Source organism: Panthera pardus, unplaced genomic scaffold (genome assembly GCF_024362965.1).
Source record: "Panthera pardus isolate Hobbes unplaced genomic scaffold, ASM2436296v1 HiC_scaffold_1, whole genome shotgun sequence".
NCBI lineage: Eukaryota > Metazoa > Chordata > Mammalia > Carnivora > Felidae > Panthera > Panthera pardus.
The window spans coordinates 1,787,855-1,809,356 of NW_026526654.1; the positions used below are offsets into that span (position 1 = coordinate 1,787,855).

Sequence of the window (21,502 nt, forward strand, 5' to 3'; positions counted from 1 at the left end):
CTTTGTCTGTATGGCTTATTTCACTTAGCATCACACTCTCCAGTTCCATCCACGTTGCTACAAAAGGCCATATTTCATTCTTTCTCATTGCCACGTAGTATTCCATTGTGTATATAAACCACAATTTCTTTATCCATTCATCAGTTGATGGACATTTAGGCTCTTTCCATAATTTGGCTATTGTTGAGAGTGCTGCTATAAACATTGGGGTACAAGTGCCCCTATGCATCAGTACTCCTGTATCCCTGGGATAAATTGCTAGCAGTGCTATTGCTGGGTCATAGGGTAGGTCTATTTTTAATTTTCTGAGGAACCTCCACACTGCTTTCCAGAGTGCATGCCACATTTTCAAAGGAGAGAGGTCACCACACATTACTATCCCAGGAGGACATAGAAGGGAAGCTGGGCTGTTGTGTGAGTCAGATCCTGGAGTGGGAGTGTCATGACATTCAAGGTGTCTACCAGCTTTAAATAAATAGTTGTGTTGGAATGCAAAAGAGTTTCCTGGTGTTTGTGATGCACAGCTCATGATCATAGTTACCACTGCACCACACTACTAACTGCATTCTCCAAAGGGTGAGCAGGGGTCTCCATGGCTCTGAGAAAGTACAACCTGCCCATCTTAGTCAACATTTTTCACATACATTGGCTCCTCTAGAACTCAAGGCCAGCTGCTGAGGTGAGTTCCATTCTGATAGAAAAATGGAGGCAGTGTCTACACACAGCTATTTCTGAATAGACCATTTCTGACCTACGACCTCACAACCACTTTGTGGCAAAACGTGGCTCCAAACTCTGGATCCTTAAAGTTTCTGTTTGTAACAATGCCATTCACATCCCATTGACAAAAGCAAGTCATATAGCCAAACCCATTTGAAAAGAAAAGTAAATGTGGTCTACGGGTTGGGCCATGTCCAGGAAAGAAAGGTGAAAACTTGGGGGCAAATAAGAGAATTTACCTTACTCTTCTATCCTATAACCCCCTAAAGGGAATTATCTTATTTATTCTGTTTTTCCAGTGCCCAGAACCATGTCTGGCATTAATAAATAAAGTCAAGAATATTTTTCTTTTTTTTAATTTAAATTTTACTTAGCCAAAATGCATTGCAATATTGGTTTCAGGAATAGAATTTAGTGATTCAACACTTACATACAATACCAAGTCCTCATCACAAGTGGTGTCCTTAGTGCCCATCACCCATCTAGCTTATCTCCCACCCACCTCCATCCATCAACCCTCAGTTGGTTCTCTATAATGAAGAGTCTCTAGTGATTTGTTTCCCTCTCTCCTCTTCCCCCCCTTCCCATATGATCATGTTTTGTTTCCTAAATTCCACCTATGAGTGTAATCATATGGTATTTGTTTTTCTCTGATTGACGTGTCTCACTTAACATAATGCCTTCTAGCTCCATAATGCATTCATTGTAAGAATCTTGAAGGAAAGAATGTGAGCAGCTTTCGTTTAGATACGGTTATGATTCTATTTCTTCCCATTTTGAATCCAGAAGGATTTAGATTTGATGAAAGCATGTATATAGCCCACGATTTGTGGCAATAACATCTTTAATAGTAAAAATAAAAATAGACAGAATTTCTTGAGTGCTTACCATGTGCTAAAAACACCGCTAAGGATTTTAGGTTTGTTATGTCATTTTAATCTTCAAGCAAATTTATGAGGTAGGCATTGCTCTCTCCATGTTGTAGATGACACGACTGAGAATCAGAGAGGTTCAATAATTCATTCAGTGTCACATAGCTAGAAGGCAGTGGAGCTATGATGTGAACCCAGGCTCAGTAGGCTCTATAGCCTCCTACTATGCATCATGCTTTATCATCTCTATATGTTAAGTGAAGCCCAAACAATGTCATTTTCATCATCTATAAAACAGGGATAAACAAGAAATGGCCACTTTGTAGAATTGTTAGAAGGTTAACAGAAAAGTTCTATATCAATTCCTTGATCCAGTGAAGCTTACACTGTGGACACTTAACAAATATGCCCTTTTGTTCATGTCCATTTCACATCTGACTCCTGCTCCCAGATTTGATGGAAATTCTCTTCAGGGTGTGATGCTCATAACCCATATTATCGCTTTGTTAAACCTTTAGTACTCAACTTCTAAAACATACATAGGTCCTCTATTGACATTTTCTCCAAAAATCAAATTATTAGCAGTGGGGTTCTAAAACCCTTGGGAAGGTCCAACTCTTAGTATTTCTCTTGGATGCTAAATTATTCATGAACCTTGATGGATTCTGAAGTTAGCTTCCTCCAAAGGAGGAGGATTGATAGAGGAGGCTGGAGTCAGTCACTTTCACATCTCAGGTGATTAGATGGACAGAAAGCAAGCAATTGGCACGGGTAAAGTTGCCAAAGTGACCTGTGAGGTGCGAAGGCCAGGAAGAGGGTGGGTCTTCTCAAACTCTGCTCAGAAATTTCAGACATCAAGGGTGGGAGGAGCATTTTGTGTCTGCAAAAACAAGGGTCATTTGTTTTGGAAATCACTGTGTTGGACAAGAGGAAGAAGAAACATTTAATAAGTACCTACTGTGTGCCAGTCACCTTAGATATGTAATCCTATTGGATCCTCAAAAAACAACAAAAAAAAAGTCTGTTTCACAGACAGGAAACTGGGACTCTGACAAGTGAAATAACTTGAGCAAGTTTATGAAGTGAGTCGGGGTTCCAAGATAGGGACCTAACTCACCTAACTAAAGGTGAGGAGGTAAACTCACCTCCTCCATGGACACAACACATTTACATCTATTTATAGAGAAGTTCCTCCTGAAGAGGAGGTGAAGGCCCTCCATATATATTCTGTACAAGGAAAGGTAGACAGCACAGACAGAGGCAAGAGAGACAGAGACCCAGTAACACAGGGGACCCCACTCCCAGCCTACCAACCATGGTGTGGAGTGATAGTTCTATGGGGCTGTAACAGATTTGTCTGCCCTGGGACACAGATAAGGAGCTGCATTTGAAAAGAGAAACCAGAAGGCAAAAGATCCACTGCTAGAACTCCCACAAATGGGGGGAGAACTGCTGGATTTCTTTCTTTGTGGAGGGGCTGACAAGGGCCTGGTTCATATGCCTCTCCACCTTAATAAGCATGAATACCAGCACCCCATGCATCCTGCCTCCACCCTCGCACTGTTACAGACACCGCTGAGCCCACATACCCTGGGTATCACCCCCATTTCCCTCACAGTCCCACTCCCACCTCCTTCCCCTGCATCCTCACATCTCTGCATTCCCCACTTGCACTGCCCCATTGTATCCCGTCTCCCCTTCCCATCACCCCTACTCTTCCCCCACTCCTTCCTTCCCACCCTCCCAATTCCCTTATCTACACCTCCACACACCCATATTCCCTCTCCAGCACAGCTCCACTCCTCTCTGCACACCCTCATGTTCCATTGGTCACACCTCACCCATGGCCTGGTTAGGTTCCCCCATGCACCCATGTGCCCACGGTCCCTCTCTAGCATCCCTCACTTCTCCTTATACCCCCACGTCCCCTTCACCTTATCCTTGCACCCCCACTCCCCCGCCCCAGCGTTCCCACTTCTTTCCCCACTCACACTCCCATGTCTCCAGCTCCACCTGCACAGGAGTGCCCACTGAGCATCCCCCCTGCACCCTGGTCTCCCCACCCCTGAGGCAGGAGGAGCACCACCAAAGATGAACTGATCATCCCTGACCTCCACCTCCTCATGCTGAAGCTCCAGGACCAGGAATCAGGCACGCTGGAGAAATTCTAGTTGGAAAAAGAGTCGCAAAACTCAGAAAGTGGGTTTCCAGGCACTTCATGTGGTCACACAAGTGTCAGCACATCAGTCCAACGAGTTCAAAGCTTGTGGTCTCTCATACTACATGACAAGTTAGAAAGGCCATCTTTGCCTTAGAAGCCAATGGTTTTCCAGCAGTGCAAATGTGGGAGAATTCAGAACAAAGTCTTGTAGGAATGCTAACAATTAGATTTCATAAATCCACTACATAGATACTATCTGTCATTCATGGTACACACTTATGAATTAGAGGAACATGAAATGGAAACATGGAGGGAGTTTATTTACAAGAAACATTGACCTTCAGTGACTACAGCTCCAGATGCAAGCCTCTTTCATGCTGTATATTTGTTGATTAAAAATGAAAATCCACATATTGCAAGTTGTTGATCCTCTAAGTGGGAATGCTCTTCCTATGCTTACCCACAAATGAATTCTCAAGTTCCTCAGGTTTGCATGTCTGATATACCAAAGCCTGCCTTTGTGAAGCAGGACCCAGATGCTCTTGCACTTGGGACCCACCACAACATCACCTTCATCCACCCGGACACTCCCTTCAGTAGAGCCTTGAACATCTGTGTAGAAAAACAAGTATCAGGCTTGTCTATATTGCATGAGTCAAGGAAAGGTGTAGATATTTGCTCCAAATATGATGTAATTAACCTTGCTGCTAAAAAAAACAAAAACAAAAACAAAAAAAACAACTTACACTAACCTAGATATAACAGTGTCCCAGGCCATTTAGCACTTCTCACAGTACTTCATGTTTATTGGTAGTTACGGTAATCTGGAGAAATATCCCGGACAGCATATAGTGGGCTGAGGTGCATGGGATGCTGGTAGTGAATGAGGCAGATAGCATCATGGGTATCATTTCCCTATCAAATATTCTACAGATTCTGATACACCTGCAGGTGACAAAAAAAGGAGACAGAAAATGAATGGCCACTGAAACGCAGAAGCCCTTGTAGGAAAGCTTGAACAAAGATTTTGGGTCTTATTAAAAATGTATATCAGGAAAAAAATGTATATCACGGATTGGTGATGGGTATTTTTTCCAGTGATGCTGAATTGTGCATAAGAAATGTATTTTATGTGCTTGAAGATTCAGGCTTGCATTAAAGAGTATTTTCAGACCTTCTTCAGAACAATTTCTGATGCTGTATGTTATCAAAATACACTGTGTCCTGGAATTTTTGTTATTTTTCATCTCTAAGAATTCACTGGTCTGTAATAGGTAATGTGACATAAGGGGAGCACATGGCCTATTGAGAACTACTGCCTATGTCAGAACATGCAGTATGTCATCACTGTGACCCATTGCAGCAGGAGCCACATGGTGGTGAGGTGTGAAATTCTTTGAAACTTTTCCAAATCAGTTTTTATTTTATTTTATTTTATTTTATTTTATTTTATTTTATTTATTCATTTCATTTCATTTCAGTTTAGTTTTTAAACGTTTATTTATTTTTGAGAGATAGAGAAAGTGTGCACAGTGTGCATAGGGAAGGAGAAGAGAGATAGGGAGACAGAATTTGAAGCAAGCTTCAGACTCAGGGCCAGCAGAGAGCCCTACATGGGTCTCCAACTCAAGAACCATAAGATTATGACCTGAGCCAAAGTCAGGCGCTTAACCCACAACCCCTGACCTACCCAGGCACCCCACAAATTAGTTTCTTAGAATTAGTTTTTTAGAATTATAAAAGCAGCAAGGGGAAAAATTCCTTAATCAACAAGGGAAGACGGATGAGGTTCACAACAGACCTATCCACAGAAACTTGGCAAGCCAGAAAACAGTGGCAGATATATACATTGTGCTGAATTGGAAAAATATGGAACCAAGAATTCTTTTTTTAAAGATGGCTTAAACTTTTATTTACTTTTTAAAATATAATTTATTGTCAATTTGGCTAACATACAGTATGTAATGATTTTGGGGTGGATTTCCATGGTTCATAACTTGCATACCACACCCAGTGCTCATCCAAACAAGTGCCCTCCTCAATGCCCATCACCCATTTTCTCCTCTCCCCCACCCTGCCATCAACCCTCGGAGTGTTCTCTGTATTTGTGACTAGTTTTGTAACTACTTTTTTTCCCTCTGTTCTCTGTTTGAAACTTTTTTCCCCTTCACTTCCCCCATGGTCTTCTGTTAAGATTCTCAAGATCCACATTTGAGTACAAACATCTGTTATCTGTCTTTCTCTGACTGACTTTTTTCACTCAGCATAATACCTTCCAGTTACATCCAAATTGCTGCAAATGGCACGATTTTGCTTATAGCAGCACTTTCTTTTATTTTTCTTTTTTTTTAACATTTATTTATTTTTGAGACAGAGAGAGACAGAGCATGAATGGGGGAGGGTCAGAGAGAGAGGGAGACACAGAATCTGAAAAGGCTCCAGGCTCTGAGCTGTCAGCACAGAGCCCGACACGGGGCTTGAACTCACAGACCGCGAGATCATGACCTGAGCCAAAGTCGGATGCTTAACCGACTGAGCCACCCAGGCGCCCCATATAGCAGCACTTTCAACAATAGCCAAATTATGGAAAAAGCCTAAATATCCATCAACTAATGAATGGATATAGAAGATGTGGTTTATATATACAATGGAATACTACTTGGCAATGACAAAGTATGAAGGCAACCAAGAATTCTTTATCCAGCAAGGCTACATTCAAAATGGAAGGAGATTGGGGCACCTGGGTGGCTCAATTGGTTAAGCATCTGACTTTAGTTCAGGTCATGATTTCCTGGTCTGTGAGTTAGAGTCCAATTTAGGCTCTGCACTGACAGCTCATAGCCTGGAGCCTGTTTCAGATTCTGTGTCTCCCTCTCTCTCTGCCCCTCCCCTGCTTGCTCTCTCTCTCTCTCTCTCTCTCAAAAATAAAGATTAATAACAACAATTTTTAATAAATAAGTAGAAGGAGAGATAAAATTTTCCCAAACAAAAACTAAAGGAGTTTGTGACCACTGAATCAGGCCTGCAAGAAATTTTAAGGCAGACTCTTTGAATGGTGAAAAGACAAAACAAAACAAAACAAACAAACCAAAAAAAGGCCAAAAGAAACACAAACTAGAAGACCAGAGACATCACCCGAAACACCATCTACACAGGAAACACAATGCACTGAATTAATATATTTCAGGACTCACTCTAAATGTAAATGGATTAAATGCTCCAATCAAAGACATAGGGTATCAAAATGGATAAGACAGCAAAACCCATCTCTATGCAGCCTACAAGAAACTCATTTTAGATCTAAATCTAGCTTCAGATTCAAAGTAAGGGGATGGAGAACCATCTAGCATGCTAATGGTGGTCAAAAGAAAGCTGCAGTAGCCATACATAGGCAAACTAGGTTTTAAAATAAATACTGTAAAAAGATGAAGAAGAGCATTACATCATAATTAAGGGGTCTATCCCCCAAGAAGATCTAACAATTATAAACATTTTTGCACCAAATATGGAAGTACACAAATATATAAATCAATTAATCACAAACATACACAAACTCATTCATAAGAGTAGAGGACTTCAACACCCCACTCACTACAATGGGCATATCCTCTAGGCAGAAAATCAACAAGGAAACAATGGCTTTGAATGACGCACTGGACTAGATGGACTTAACATATCTATTCAGAACATTTCATCCTAAAGCAGCTGAATACACATTCTTCTTAAGAGTACATGGAACATTATCCAGAATAGATCACATACCAGGTCACAAACTAGCTCTCACCAAGTACAAAAAGATCAAGATCATACATTACATATTTTCAGAACACAATGCTATGAAAATCAAAATGAACCACAAGAAAAAAATTATAAAGATGATGAATATTTAGAGATTACCTCCTACTAGAGAATGATTTGGTTAAAGAAGAAATTAAAGAGGAAATTAAAAGGTACATGGATACCAATGAAAAGGAAAACCCAACAGCTCAAAACCTCTTAGATGCAGGCAAGGCGATCATAAGAGGGAATTATAGCAATCCAGGTCTTCCTAAAGGTGGAAGAAAGGTCTCAAATATATAACCTAAACTTACACCTAAAGGAGCTGGGAAAAGAACAGCAAATAAAGCCCACAAACAGCAGAAGAAGGGAAATAATAACGACTATAAGAAAAAAAAAACAATGATAATAATGAAATTAAAAAAAAAAACAGTAGAACAGATCAACCAGGATCTGGTTCTTTGAAAGAATTAACAAATTTGATATCTGCTTAGCCAATTGATCGCAAAGAAAAACAGACTGACCCACAGAAATAAAATCAAGACTGAAAGAGGAGAGGGGAGGAGCCAAGATGGTGGAACAGGATGGAAGTTTTTTGTGTGTCTCATGTCCATGAAATACAGCCAGACCAACACTAAACCATCCTACACACCTAGAAAACTGATTGGAGGATTAACAACAATCTGAACACCCTGAACCACAGAATTAAGGAGGTACACGGCATGGAGAGCTGAACTTGGGAGAGAAAGGCCGCAAAAGGTAGGGAACTGCTTTTGCAGGCAGAGAGGACGGAGACTGGGGAGGGGGGAAGAATACGGGAAAAGTACGCCTCCCCAAAAGCAGCCGCAGAGAAAGAAGATTGGAAACAACTGCAGGACTAAACTAAAAAGGGAGAAAGAAGAAAGGAGAGGGTTTAAATTCTATTAAGACTGTACACAAGGGGAGCGCAAAGGCTGCAACTCGATACCTGGTGGTGCTCTGGTAGGACGGGCCAACCCCCAGGAACAGAGTGGGGTCTGGAAGGTTTTCGGGCCACACGGGGAAAAGCGGTTCCACTGCTGGAAGGACATTTGGTAGAGACTGTTGAAGCTTCCTGGTCCCAGCAGACCCTGGAAGGCAGCCACATTCACTGGTGCTGGGGCAAGGTCATTGAGGGGGAAGCCTGATGCCAGATGTGTGTTGTGATTTTCCGTAATCCCTGAAACGTTGCTGCTACATTGTCTCATGAACTTTTGTGGGGGGCAGGCTGGCACCTGGCTGCAGTCTCGGGGCACTGGCAACAGCAGGATCAATCAGGCATTCCTGGGTGCAACTGACATTTGGCCATTGCTCATTCAGCCATTGCTCAGTGAGACCCTCCCACAGAGGGGCAGAGCAGGTCAAAGCCACGGCCCTTCAGAAGTAAGGGGCCGGGAAAACAGCCGCATCTGAGACAAAACTTGGGAGAGAGGTACTGTCTGGAGCCTGGTCACAGAGAGTGAAAAAGCGGGGAGTGGACAAGAGCTGAAGACAGAGAACAGGTGCACAATGGCTGATCTGGGAGAACAGACTGGGTAGCTGGAAGCGCCATTTTCACTGCTACCACACAAGCGCATAGGAACCTACAGCATGGCAACAATCCACCCCAGTAGGCTAGCAGCGCCATCTAGTGGAGAGTGGAGCTGTTACATGGAACTACTCCCAACTGGGCCAACTTAGCTCTTCAAAAACAAAAGCCTCACCTCCAGCTTAATTTATGGACTATAAAGAGCTACATAGACTGACCTCTAGGGGAAAACAAAGCAATTTCAGTCCTACTTCAATCTGTTAGCAGGTTCATCTATTCAATTTTTTTCTCTTTTTTTTCCTTTTTCCTTTTTCTCTTTTTTATTTCTTTTCTTTTTCTTGAATGCAGAAAGAGAAAAACATAATTTTTACTTTAATTTATTTTTAAAATATTTGTATTTAATTTTTATTACTATATTTTTTGCTTTTATGTACATTTTTTCAAATTCTATCTTATTCCCGTCATTTTATTTTACTATACTACAGTGTATTCACTTTTTCAAATTTTCAAATGATTTTTTTTCCTTTTTTTCTTTTTTTATCTTTTTTCTTTTCATTTTTCTTAAACACAGAAAATGAAACACTCATATTTTACTTTTTATTAAAAATATTTTTCTTTAACTTTTTTCCTACTATATTCTTTACTTTTGTGTATATTTTCTCAAATTCTATTTTACCCCCATCATCTCATTTGGTCTACTTCAGTGTATTCATTTTTTCAAATTCTCAAACGATTTCCTTTTTTTTCTTCCCCCTCCTTTTTTTTCTCTAATCTGTCAAACCAATTTCAACACCCAGACCAAAACAAACCTAGGATTGAGCATAATCTATTAGATTTTTGTGTGTGTGTTTAATTTTTAATTTTAATATTTTTGTAATTTGAATTTTTTTAATTTGAATTTTTCTACTCATTAATTCCTTTCCTCCCTTCAAAATGACAAAATGAAGGAATTCACCCCAAAAGAAGAAGCAGGAAGAAACAACATCCAGGGATTTAACCAACACAGATACAAGCAAGATGTCTGAACCAGAATTTAGAATCACGATAATAAGAATACTAGCTGGAGTAGAAAATAGATTAGAATCCATTTCTGCAGAGATAAAACAAGTAAAAAATATCCAGAATGAAATTAAAAATGCTGTAACTGAGCTGCAATCATGGATGTATGCAGCGGTGGCAAGGTGGACAAAGCAGAACAGAGAATCAACAATATAGAAGACAAATTGGGGCGCCTGGGTGGCTCAGTCGGTTAAGCGGCCACTTCGGCTCAGGTCATGATCTCGCGGTCCGCGAGTTTGAGCCCCGCGTCGGGCTCTGTGCTGACAGCTCAGAGCCTGGAGCCTGCTTCCGATTCTGTGTCTCCCTCTCTCTGACCCTCCCCCGTTCATACTCTGTCCTCTCTCTGTCTCAAAAATAAATAAACGTTAAAAAATTAAAAAAAAATATAGAAGACAAATTTATAAAGAATAACAAAGCAGAAAAAAAGAGGGAGATTCAGGCAAAAGAGCACAATTTAAGAATTAGAGAAATCAGTGACTCATTAAAAAGGAACAACATCAGAATCATAAGGGTCCCAGAGGAGGAAGAGAGAGAAATAGGGGTAGAAGGATGATGGGAGCCAATCATAGTGGAAAACTTTCCTAACCTGGGGAAAGACACAGACATCAAAATCCAGGAAGCACGGAGGACCCCCATTAGATTCAACAAAAACCGACCATCAACAAGGCATGTCGTAGTCAAATTCACAAAATACTCAGTCAAGGAGAGAATTATGAAAGCAGCAAGGGAAAAAAAAGTCCCTAACAAACTAGGGAAGACAGACCAGATTTGCAGCAGACCTATCTACAGAAATGTGGCAGGCCAGAAAGGAGTTCCAGGATATATTCAGTGTGCTGACTCAGAAAAACATGCAGCCAAGAATTCTTTATCAAGTAAGGCTGTCATTCAAAATAGAAGGAGAGATAAATTTTTCCCAGGCAAACAAAAATTAAAGGAGTTTGTGACCACTAAAACAGCCCTGCAAGAAACTTTAAGGGGGAATCTCTGAGGGGAGAAGAGATGAAAAAAATGTATATATACCAAAAGCAACAAAAGATTATAAAGGACCAGAGAACACCACCAGAAACTCCAACTCTACAAGCATCATAATGGCAATAAATTCATATCTTTCAGTACTCACTCTAAACCTCAATGGACTCAATGCTCCAATCAAAAGACGTAAGGTAACAGAATGGATAAGAAAACAAGATCCATCTATATGCTGTTTACAAGAGACCCACTTTAGACCTAAAGACACCTTCAGATTGAAAATAAGGGGATGGGGAACCATCTATCATGCTAATGGTCAACAAAAGAAAGCCAGAGTTGCCATACTTATATCAGACAATTTAGACTTTAAAATAAAGACTGTATCAACAGATGCAGAAGGGCATTATATCAGAATCAAGGGGTCTATCCACCGAGAGGACCTAACAATTTTAAACATTTATGCACCAAATGTGGCCGCACCCAAATATATAAATCAATTAATCACAAACATAAAGAAACTCATCGATAGTAATACCTTAAAAGTAGGAGACTTCAACACCCCACTCAGCAATGGACAGATCATCTAATCAAAAAATCAACAAAGAAACAATGGCTTTGAATAACACACTGGGCCAGATGGACTTAACAGATATTTTCAGAACATTTCATCCTAAAGCAACAGAATATACATTCTTCTCCAGTGCACATGGAACGTTCTCCAGAATAGACCATATACTGGGACACAAATCATCCCTAAGTAAGCACAAAAAGATAGAGATCATACCATGCATATTTTTAGACCACAACACTATGAAACTTGAAATCAACCACAAAAAAAACTTTGGAAAGGAAACAAACACTTGGAGACTGAAGAACATCCTACTAAAGAATGAATGGGCTAACCAAGCAGTTAAAGAGGAAATTAAAAAGTATATGGAAGTCAATGAAAATGATAACACCACAACCCAACACCTCTGGGATGCAGCAAAGGCGGCCATAAGAGGAAAGTATATAGCAATCCAGGCCTTCCTAAAGAAGGAAGAAAGATCTCAGATACACAACCTAAACTTACCCCTTAAGGAGCTGGAAAAAGAACAGCAAATAAAACCCAAAACCAGCATAACACAGGAAATAATAAAGATTAGAGCAGAAATTAGTGCTATAGAAACCAAAGAAACAGTAGAACAGATCAATGAAACCAGAAGCTGGTTCTTTGAAAGAATTAACAAAATTGATAAACCACTAGCCAGTTTGATCAAGAAGAAAAAGGAAAGGACCCAAATAAGTAAAATCAAGAATGAAAGAGGAGAGATCACAGCCAACACAACAGAAATAAAAACAATAGTAAGAGAATATTATGAGCAATTATATGCCAATAAAATGGGTAATCTGGAAGAAATGGACAAATTCCTAGAAACATATACACTACCAAAACTGAAATAAGAAGAAATAGAAAATTTGAACACACCCATAAACAGTAAAGAAATTGAATTAGTAATCAAAAATCTGCCAAAATGCAAGAGACCAGGGCCAGATGGCTTTCCAGGGGAATTCTACCAAACATTTAAGGAAGAGTTAACACCTATTCTCTTGAAACTGTTCCAAAAAATAGAAATGGAAGGAAAACTTTCAAATTCTTTCTATGAAGCAAGCATTCCCTTGATTCCAAAACCAGACAGAGACTCCACTAAAAAGGACAACTATAGACCAATTTCCCTGATAAACATGGATGCAAAAATCCTCAACAAGATATTAGCCAACCGGATGCAACAATACATTTAAAAAAGTATTCACCACGACCAAGTGGGATTTATATCTGGGATGCAGGTCTGGTTCAATATCCACAAAACAATTAACGGGATTCATCACATCAATGAAAGAAAGAACAATAACCATATGATCCTCTCAATAGATGCAGAGAAAGCATTTGACAAAATACAGCATCCTTTCTTGATAAAAATCCACAAGAAAGTAGGGATCGAAGGAGCATACATCGAGATCATAAAAGCCATATATGAACGACCCAATGCTAATATCATCCTCAATGGGGAAAAACTGAGAGCTTCCCTGCTAAGGTCAAGAACAAGACAGGGATGTTCACTCTCACCACTGTTATTCAACATAGTATTGGAAGTCTTAACCTCTGCAATTGGACAACAAAAAAAAATTAAAGGCATCCAAATCGGTTAGGAGGAGGTCAAACTTTCACTCTTCGCAGATGATATGATACTCTGTATCGAAAACCCAAAAGATTCCACCAAAAACTGCTAGAATTGATTCATGAGCTCAGCAAAGTTGTAGGATATAAAATCAATGCACAGAAATTGGTTGCATTCCTATACAGCAACAGCGAAGCAACAGAAAGAGAAATCAAGGAATCGATCCCATTTACAGTTGTACAAAAAAACATAAAATACCTAGGAATAAATCTAGAAAGGGTGAAATATCTATACACCGAAAACTATAGAAGGCTTATGAAAAAAATTGAAGAAGACACAAAAGATGGAAAAAGATTCCATGCTCCTGGATAGGAGGGAGAAATATTGTTAAAATGTCACTACTACCCAAAGCAATCTACATATTCAATGCAATCCCTATCAAAATAACACCAGCATTCTTCACAGAACGAGAACAAATAATCCTAAAATTTGTATGGAACCATAAAAGACCCCGAATAGCCAAAGCAATCTTGAAAAAGAAAACCAAAGCAGGAGGCATCACAATCCCAGACCTCAAGCTATACTACAAAGTTGTAATTATCAAGACAGTATGGTACTAGCACAAGAACAGGCACTCAGATCAATGGAACAGAATAGAGAGCCCAGAAATTGACCCACAAATGTATAGCCAACTAATCTTTGACAAAGCAGGAAAGAATATCCAATGGAATAAAAACAGTCTCTTCAGCAAGTGGTGCTGGGAAAACTGGACAGCGACATGCAGAAGAATGAACCTGGACCACTTTCTTACACCATGCACAAAAATAAACTCAAAATGGATAAAAGACCTCAATGTAAGACAGGAAGCCATTAAAATCCTTGAGGAGAAAGCAGGCAAAAACCTCTTTGATCTTGGCCACAGCAACTTCTTACTCAACGTCTCCAGAGGCAAGGGAAACAAAAGCAAAAATGAACTACTGGGACCTCATCAAAATAAAAAGCTTCTGCACACTGAAGGAAACAATCAGCAAACCTAAAAGGCAACCGACAGAATTGGAGAAGATATTTGCAACTGACATATCAGATAAAGGATTAGTTTCCAAAATCTACAAAGAAATTATCAAATTCAACACCCAAAAAACAAATAATCCAGGGGAGAAATGGGCAAAAGACATGAATAGACACTTCTCTAAGGAAGACATCCAGATGGCCAACCAACACATGAAAATATGCTCATCACTCATCATCAGGGAAATACAAATCAAAACCACCATGAGATACCACCTTACACCTGTCAGAATGGGTAACATTAACAACTCAGGATGCGGAGAAAGAGGATCTCTTTTGCGTTGCTGGTGGGAATGCAAGCTGGAAAACAGTATGGAGGTTCCTCACAAAATTAAAGATAGAACTATTCTACAACCCAGCAATTGCACTACTAGGCATTTATCCATGGGATATAGGTGTGCTGTTTCGAAGGGACACATGCACCCCCATGTTTATAGTAGTACTATCAACAATAGCCAAAGTATGGAAAGAGCCCAAATGTCCATCGATGGATGAATGGATAAAGAAGATGTGGTATATACAATGGAGTATTACTCGGCAATCAAAAAGAATGAAATTTGCCATTTTCAACAATGTGGATGGAACTGGAAGGTACTACGCTAAGTGAAATTAGTCAGAGAAAGACAAAAATCATATGACTTCACTCATATGAGGACTTTAAGAGACAAAACAGATGAACATAAGGGAAGGGAAACAAAAATAATATAAAAACAGGGAGGGGGACAAAACAGAAAAGACTCATAAATATGGAGAACAAACTGAGGGTGGCTGGACGGGTTGGGGGAGGGGGGATGGTGTAAATGGGTAAGGGGCAGTAAGAAATCTACTCTTGAAATCATTGTTGCACTATATGCCAACTAATTTGGATGTAAATTTTAAAAAAGAAAAATAATAATAAAAAAAAGACAAGGATGATTTACTCTTTATTGTTAGTGACAAAGATGGGGTGTAACACAAAAGTACCTCCTTTGGTTTTTGGCAAACACTCATCAAGCACTTGCTATCTGCTACCCACTGTGTTAGCAATATAGATACATGAGGGGTTGGGGAAAAACATGTCGTCTCTGACTTCATGGACCTTGGTTTACTGGTGAGTGCAACAAAGGATACCTGGGACTGGTTCATGGAGGAAGAGATGCATGAGTTGGGGCAGGGTACCTGGAGGACAAAGAGAAAATTCTCATTGCCCAGAGGAGGAGGAATTTTGTCTGGAACAGAGAGAGAAACACACAGAGCCAGGGAGAGCATAGGACAACATGTAGCCATTAAAGGGCTTTTTATGTATTAGGGTCCTTGTGGTCAGATTTGGTCAAGACATCTACAGGGCCACTCTTTCAGCAATCACCCATGACTGAGAACCCCCTCACCTCAAAGATGGATGCTGCTCAAAATCTTTACCACCCCTTTTCTTTATGGTTTAGCACACCCCAAACATGTCCCACCCTCCTCCCAGACAGAAAAGATTCCTTTGTGCTTTAAATCAGTTATCTTAAACTTTTGAATATGCACTCCACCAGGAAAATCTTTTTGGCCATGCAGTCTGATTCACCCATCCATTTGTAAACTATGTTCATTCTCAACTGTTTCTATACATACAATAAAACTCACATGACCAGGAATTAAGATCTGGGGAAGAAGGCTACAGTTAGAAGTTACTTTATCTGCACACAGGAATGACTCTTCTGCTATGAGCCTGTCTCCCATTTGTGAGACGTGGGCATCACTAGGAGACAACCTGCACCTGTACCACTTACTACAACTCACTATCTGCTCACAAAATAACTCCTATCAAACTCACACAAGCAACTCCAATTACAAAGAGATAGTACACAAAACAGCATGGTACTGGCATAAAAATAAACACATGGATCATTTGAAAGGAATGGAGAGAACAGGAATGAAAGCACATACATATGGTTAATGAAATTACAAAGAAGCAGCCAAGGACACACAACGGGGAAAGAAAGCTCTCTTCAATATATGGTGCTGGGAGAGTCAACAGCCACAAGCAAAAAAATATTAACCTGGACCCTTATCTTCAACCACACCCAAAAGTCACTTCAAAATGTGGTAAGGGGTGAAACATAAGACCTGAAATCATAAAACTGCTAGAAAGAAACATGGGTGAGAAGCATTTTGGCATCAGTCTTTGAGATGAATTTTTTTGATGGTGGATTTGACACCAAAAGTAAAGGAAATAAATGTAAGAATAAATAAGTGAGACTAAGTCAAACTAAACAATTTGCACATCTAAGGAAACAATCAATAAAAATGAATAGACAACATATTGAAAGGAAGAAAAAATTCAAATAGTAGTCTTGTCCAGCAAGAGAACAGGTGCATAATTGAATACAAGAGTGGCTAATGTCAGTGAGGAGACAAGGAACCTGAGTAAGGGCCTTGCTCTGTATTGATTATGATCAGAAGGCTTACAAATGTAATAGACTTGCAGAAACAACAATAAAACAGTGATTGGTAAGTCATGTGTGTGAGGCAAAGGGGTTTCAAAGATATGCAGTGTTAGAGGTTTGTGTCAATACAAAACAAAATTCTGGCGCTCATAAGATGGCTGTTTATGGCAGGCACCAGGCACCAGGCACTGTATATTTATCTCATCTATAGGATAAGACAGATGGAGCATGGTACCTCAGGGTCAATAAGGCCTTTTTTTTAATTAGCTCCAGGCAATTTAGCCCTACTGTGCTTGTCTTTCACCCTGTTTACTTATTAAACAAAGTTATCATCCTGTGGAAGCTTCTTTCCACTCTGCCCTTTGCTCTACCCATGGGGCGCTTCTGCCCTGTGGCCACTTTCCACTCTAAACCTTGTCAAACCACTAGTGCAACCTCAAGGAATTCCTAAACTTATTCCCCACATTGTTGTATGATGTCTCCTGTCAAATCCGTTGGTGGTAGCAACACCTCATCACTGGCTTTTGGGAGTTTATGGATTATATGACGTGATCAAGATTATATTTTTCTGGGCTTTTCTCTTGTGAGTGTTCTTAATCATACATCTTTCATATTTGGGGTGGTTTATGAGATTCTGTATCTTTTTTATCTGATTAATTAGCAGGTGGTGGGTTTGTAAGAATGTGACTAGCAAATGAAGCCTCAGTTCTGTGCCCAAACCAGAAGGAGCAAAGTGAATCCTGGACAGACACAGCTGGGAAGTTACAGGGCAACCTGTGTGGAAAGTCACATCATTGTAGCTTTCTCCTCTCCAGGCACTGATGAGTGCACATGGAAGCTAAAAACACGTTGTTTGCTGAATATATGTATTTCTAAGGATGGAATAATTAGGACTTTGTAAAGACCAAAAGGCTGGTTGGGAATGGAGATTTTTCAGGAAAGTGTGTTCTGTGTGTTGAAGTCATTTGAGAAGTTTAGTTTATGCTGATGGCAGTAGGTAAGGATGGGCTTTACTGGGATGGTTGTCATTGATGTTGGGCTTGCTCAAAACTTACATCAACGTGGCTCCTCTTACTAGGGTCTTCAGCCTAAGTATAATTCCTTCAAGACCTGCCTAATGGAGACCAGGTAGGGGAGTGAGCTCTGAACTGGGGTGCTGACTTGTGTCAGATGGGACACATCCCTCTCACCCCCTTTACCCAAATGCCTGCTTGAATGGCCTTTGTATTCATGCCCACCACCATAATGGAGTCACAGAAGAAGAAGAGCCTTGGGGTCATCTCACCTGGAAACCTCAAGGCCAGTCTCTCCGTCTCTCTGCATGAACCTGGGGCAGGTGTGGGGTCCTTTGACATTCACCGTGGAAACGCCTAGGGGAAGTGGACCTCTCACCATTGACTACAGGATCAAGGGCCTCATGTTCTCCCTTCAGGCATACACCCAGGACCATTCCCATCCTTGTACAGCCTTTTCTGTGCTGCAAGCCCCAGGTGCTTTTTCTTTTTCCTTTGGCTCTCCTTAGCCAAAGCCAGCATCTCCACGGTGACACAGAATGGCTTCAGTACGTTGACTTTTCACATTGCCCCAATTAGGCAATATGAGGGAAATATCCTTGTACCTCCCAATGTTGGATCAGTCATTTCACCCAAGTCTGTCTCTACCAGAACACCTCCCCCAACAGTGCATCAGTCTGGTCCAACAGATGGGGGAGTCCATTCATTCTGGGCAAAGCAAAACATATCTTTGGGAAACTTTTTTGCCAAAATTAACCTGACCCTTTTCTGCAAGGAGTGGGTTTCTTGAAATGTAAGTGATGTCCTTAACCCCTTCTCAAAGTCAGACACTTAAATTCCACATGAGAAAACTGAAGACAAGCACAGCAGTGTGGCAGCAGTGGGAGGACTAGACTGCACGGTGGAGGGTTTGAGGGAATGATCCAGGCACAGCTGCAGTGATGCCCCAGGTACAATCACCAAAAACAGTGTTGTGAGGGTGTTCCAGGACAGTGAACCTGAAGGAGGAGCATGGCTGCACCACAACTTGCAGTAGCCTTTGTAGACATCATCTTTCTGCTGTGAAAATGAATAACAAACTGTGGGGCAATTCTGTACAAGTCCATAGTGATGACCACCCTGACACCCCTTCATCAGATGGCCCCATTCTCCTACCTGCTTATGCCCCAAGCCAAAGTGTCTTCGTGGATGACCTTCCTGCACACAATCATATCCCTGAGTTTGTTGCTGTCTGCCTAGGCAGCTGTTCCGTGCAAATCCCCTGTATCCCACTCTGGCCCTGCTCAGACCTCCTGTGTATTATAAGACATAGGTTCCTCATTACACCACACCTAATAGAGCCCATCAGGCCTACAGTCACCCCCTCTGTCACTAACTATCTCCCCTGAAGTTCTCCTCCCCAACTGCATGTGCCTGGACCACTCAGTATTCCCTCATGAACCCCTCAGACAACGTCTCCCTCCATAAACTAGTCCATCACCTAGAACCCTCCATCCATCCCAGGAGCTAACATGCTGGCCCCAGGAGTCATTGGGATTGCCTCACTTCACTGTCTACTTTCTCTGAGAATGGTACCTCCATGAGCACAGGGACTGAACCCCTGAATCAGGTGTTTAGTAGATATTTTTGCACTAACGAATGCATTGTTCTTTAGGGCAAGCCACACTGAAAGAAACAGTCTAATTCAATCTAGTTCTATGCAATACGGAGTAGTATCTGAACATTAGCATTTCATCCAAGTCCCCCAGTGACTGGCAAATCATTATTAAGTGTCTGTGCCTTAAAGAATTGTCCTGATTAACAGGCTAGAGTACTGCCCTGAACCCAGAGTTGGCCTTGTTATTGGATAAAACATTCATTAAATCCAAATGGAGATGAGACCCGGGGTAGATGGAGATTCAGAACAGGACCAATGTAAGAAGTTGGGGAGTAAAAAAAGCAACTCTGAGAGACCCATGGCTCTGGGATTGGCTTATCATATCAGGGTCCCCAGTTGTGGGTTCAGCTTTATGTTTTCTCCAGCAAAGTCAAGGACAGCAGGAAGGATTTCTCTAGACTCCCCAATCAAGAGAAGTGAGAAGGAGTCTAAAGGAAGTCTCCTTGAGCTGCTTTCAAGCTCCTGAATTTATTAGGCATACATTATAGAAAACACTACACAATATGTCAATGGCTACATGCCAGTAAGAACTTATAGAAAGGGTAAAAAATAAATAAGGCATTCCCAAGACTACAAAAGAGCTAATGCCAAAAGCAGGGTGGAGAACAAACAAGATAGTCCACAGATAACATGGTCTAAGGTATTCATGAGCACAGGCAGAACCCAACCTCTATATACTCATTAACTAGATACTGGTCAGCTGTTTTCAGCAAGGCCAGAAAACAGTGTAATGTGTTCCCTATAATTTCCTTAACCAGGACACAACTATTTGGTTTCCTACACATGTTGGGCACATTTCAGACTCTAGGTGACTCACACAGGCATCAAGTATGAACTGCCCACGGACACCTCTCAGCCCATGCTCCTGAGGGCAGCAGGTGAGGGTGAGGTGGCCACTGGTGCCCTCGTGTCCCTCTTTGGGTTCTGTGTCCAATCTCTACCTTCTGCATCCTGGGCCCCTGAAGCCTGCTGCGTGGACTACTCTGCATAATGGCTCACTTGGGCCACTGGTTCAGGGGCAGATGTGCCTGCCAAGTAGGTTGCCCCCAGGATCCCCTGACACTCTGGCTTCTGGCCTTGGGGGATACAGAAGTGACTTCTTCCAAGAGCCCCGCAGGATCAGATGGTGACCATACAGGAAAAAGCCTATGGATAGCTTTGAAGGTGGACTTGGAGGCCATTGGGGAAGCTGTTCTTCCAGCAAAGAATGCTGTGAGGACACTGGGCAAACACAGCATGAGTCTGGAGAAGTCTTTCTATCCAGACAAGACACTCATGAAGCTGGCATGTCCCCATGCGCCAGGCTTTTGGTTCCTTCAACACAAGCCATTGAGCATAACAAGAGATCGGGGGGGGGGGGAGGTGGGGAAATGGTGGAATATCAGATAACTGCATTCACACATTTTGCAATGATCAGTTACTTTAACTACTGTAGTGCCCTGTTGTATAGAAGATAATTTTTCCCTGCCTGTCACCATCTGTGCTCTTCTGTTTCTTCAATGACATGATCATTTAGGAAACGTCTTGGATACTTTCTGTTTCTCAAGCCTCAGTGGGGCTGAGGTCAGGTGTTTCTGCCAGTCGTGGATAAAGAAATTCCTGGGTGGGGCCACCTGCTCACATACTGGAGGCTTTATTGCAGCCTCTGAGCCTTGCTGAGTCCTCTTCTAAAAGAAAGGTATCTCAGGAGCACTAAGAGCCAATGTCAGAGGCAAACACACCCAGAGCTAAGTTGGCCCCTCAGCCCTCATCTCTCCTCCACATACACATCCCCCTAACAAAGCCAGACTGAGCCCTGTGTGATTTCCAGAGCATCAGCATCAACACCAGGACAAGGACTAGCCCCCCCCCACCTCAATGCAGTCAGGGATGGGGATAGAGGAAATCTCAAGACATAGGATTTGGAGATGGATTGTGGTGACAGCTGCCAACATGTCCACGAGCATGGAGCATCCATCCTCAGGACAAAAGGGGTTCAGCCATGGCTAGAGCTCCAGGGAGCCCATGGCTCCCTCTGGGCACTAATAGATCTGAACTTTCAGAGTCATAACCCCACCATGCCCAAGCATGCATGAGGAGAAGGAGTATGG

The 21,502-nt window shown here is 41.5% G+C and overlaps 1 pseudogene; it reads left to right on the forward strand.

The window, feature by feature from the left end:
* The first annotated feature begins 2,335 nt into the window (after nt 1-2,335).
* LOC109259584 (5'-AMP-activated protein kinase subunit gamma-2-like) lies at nt 2,336-20,403 on the forward strand (annotated as a pseudogene).
* The last annotated feature ends 1,099 nt before the right edge of the window (nt 20,404-21,502 follow it).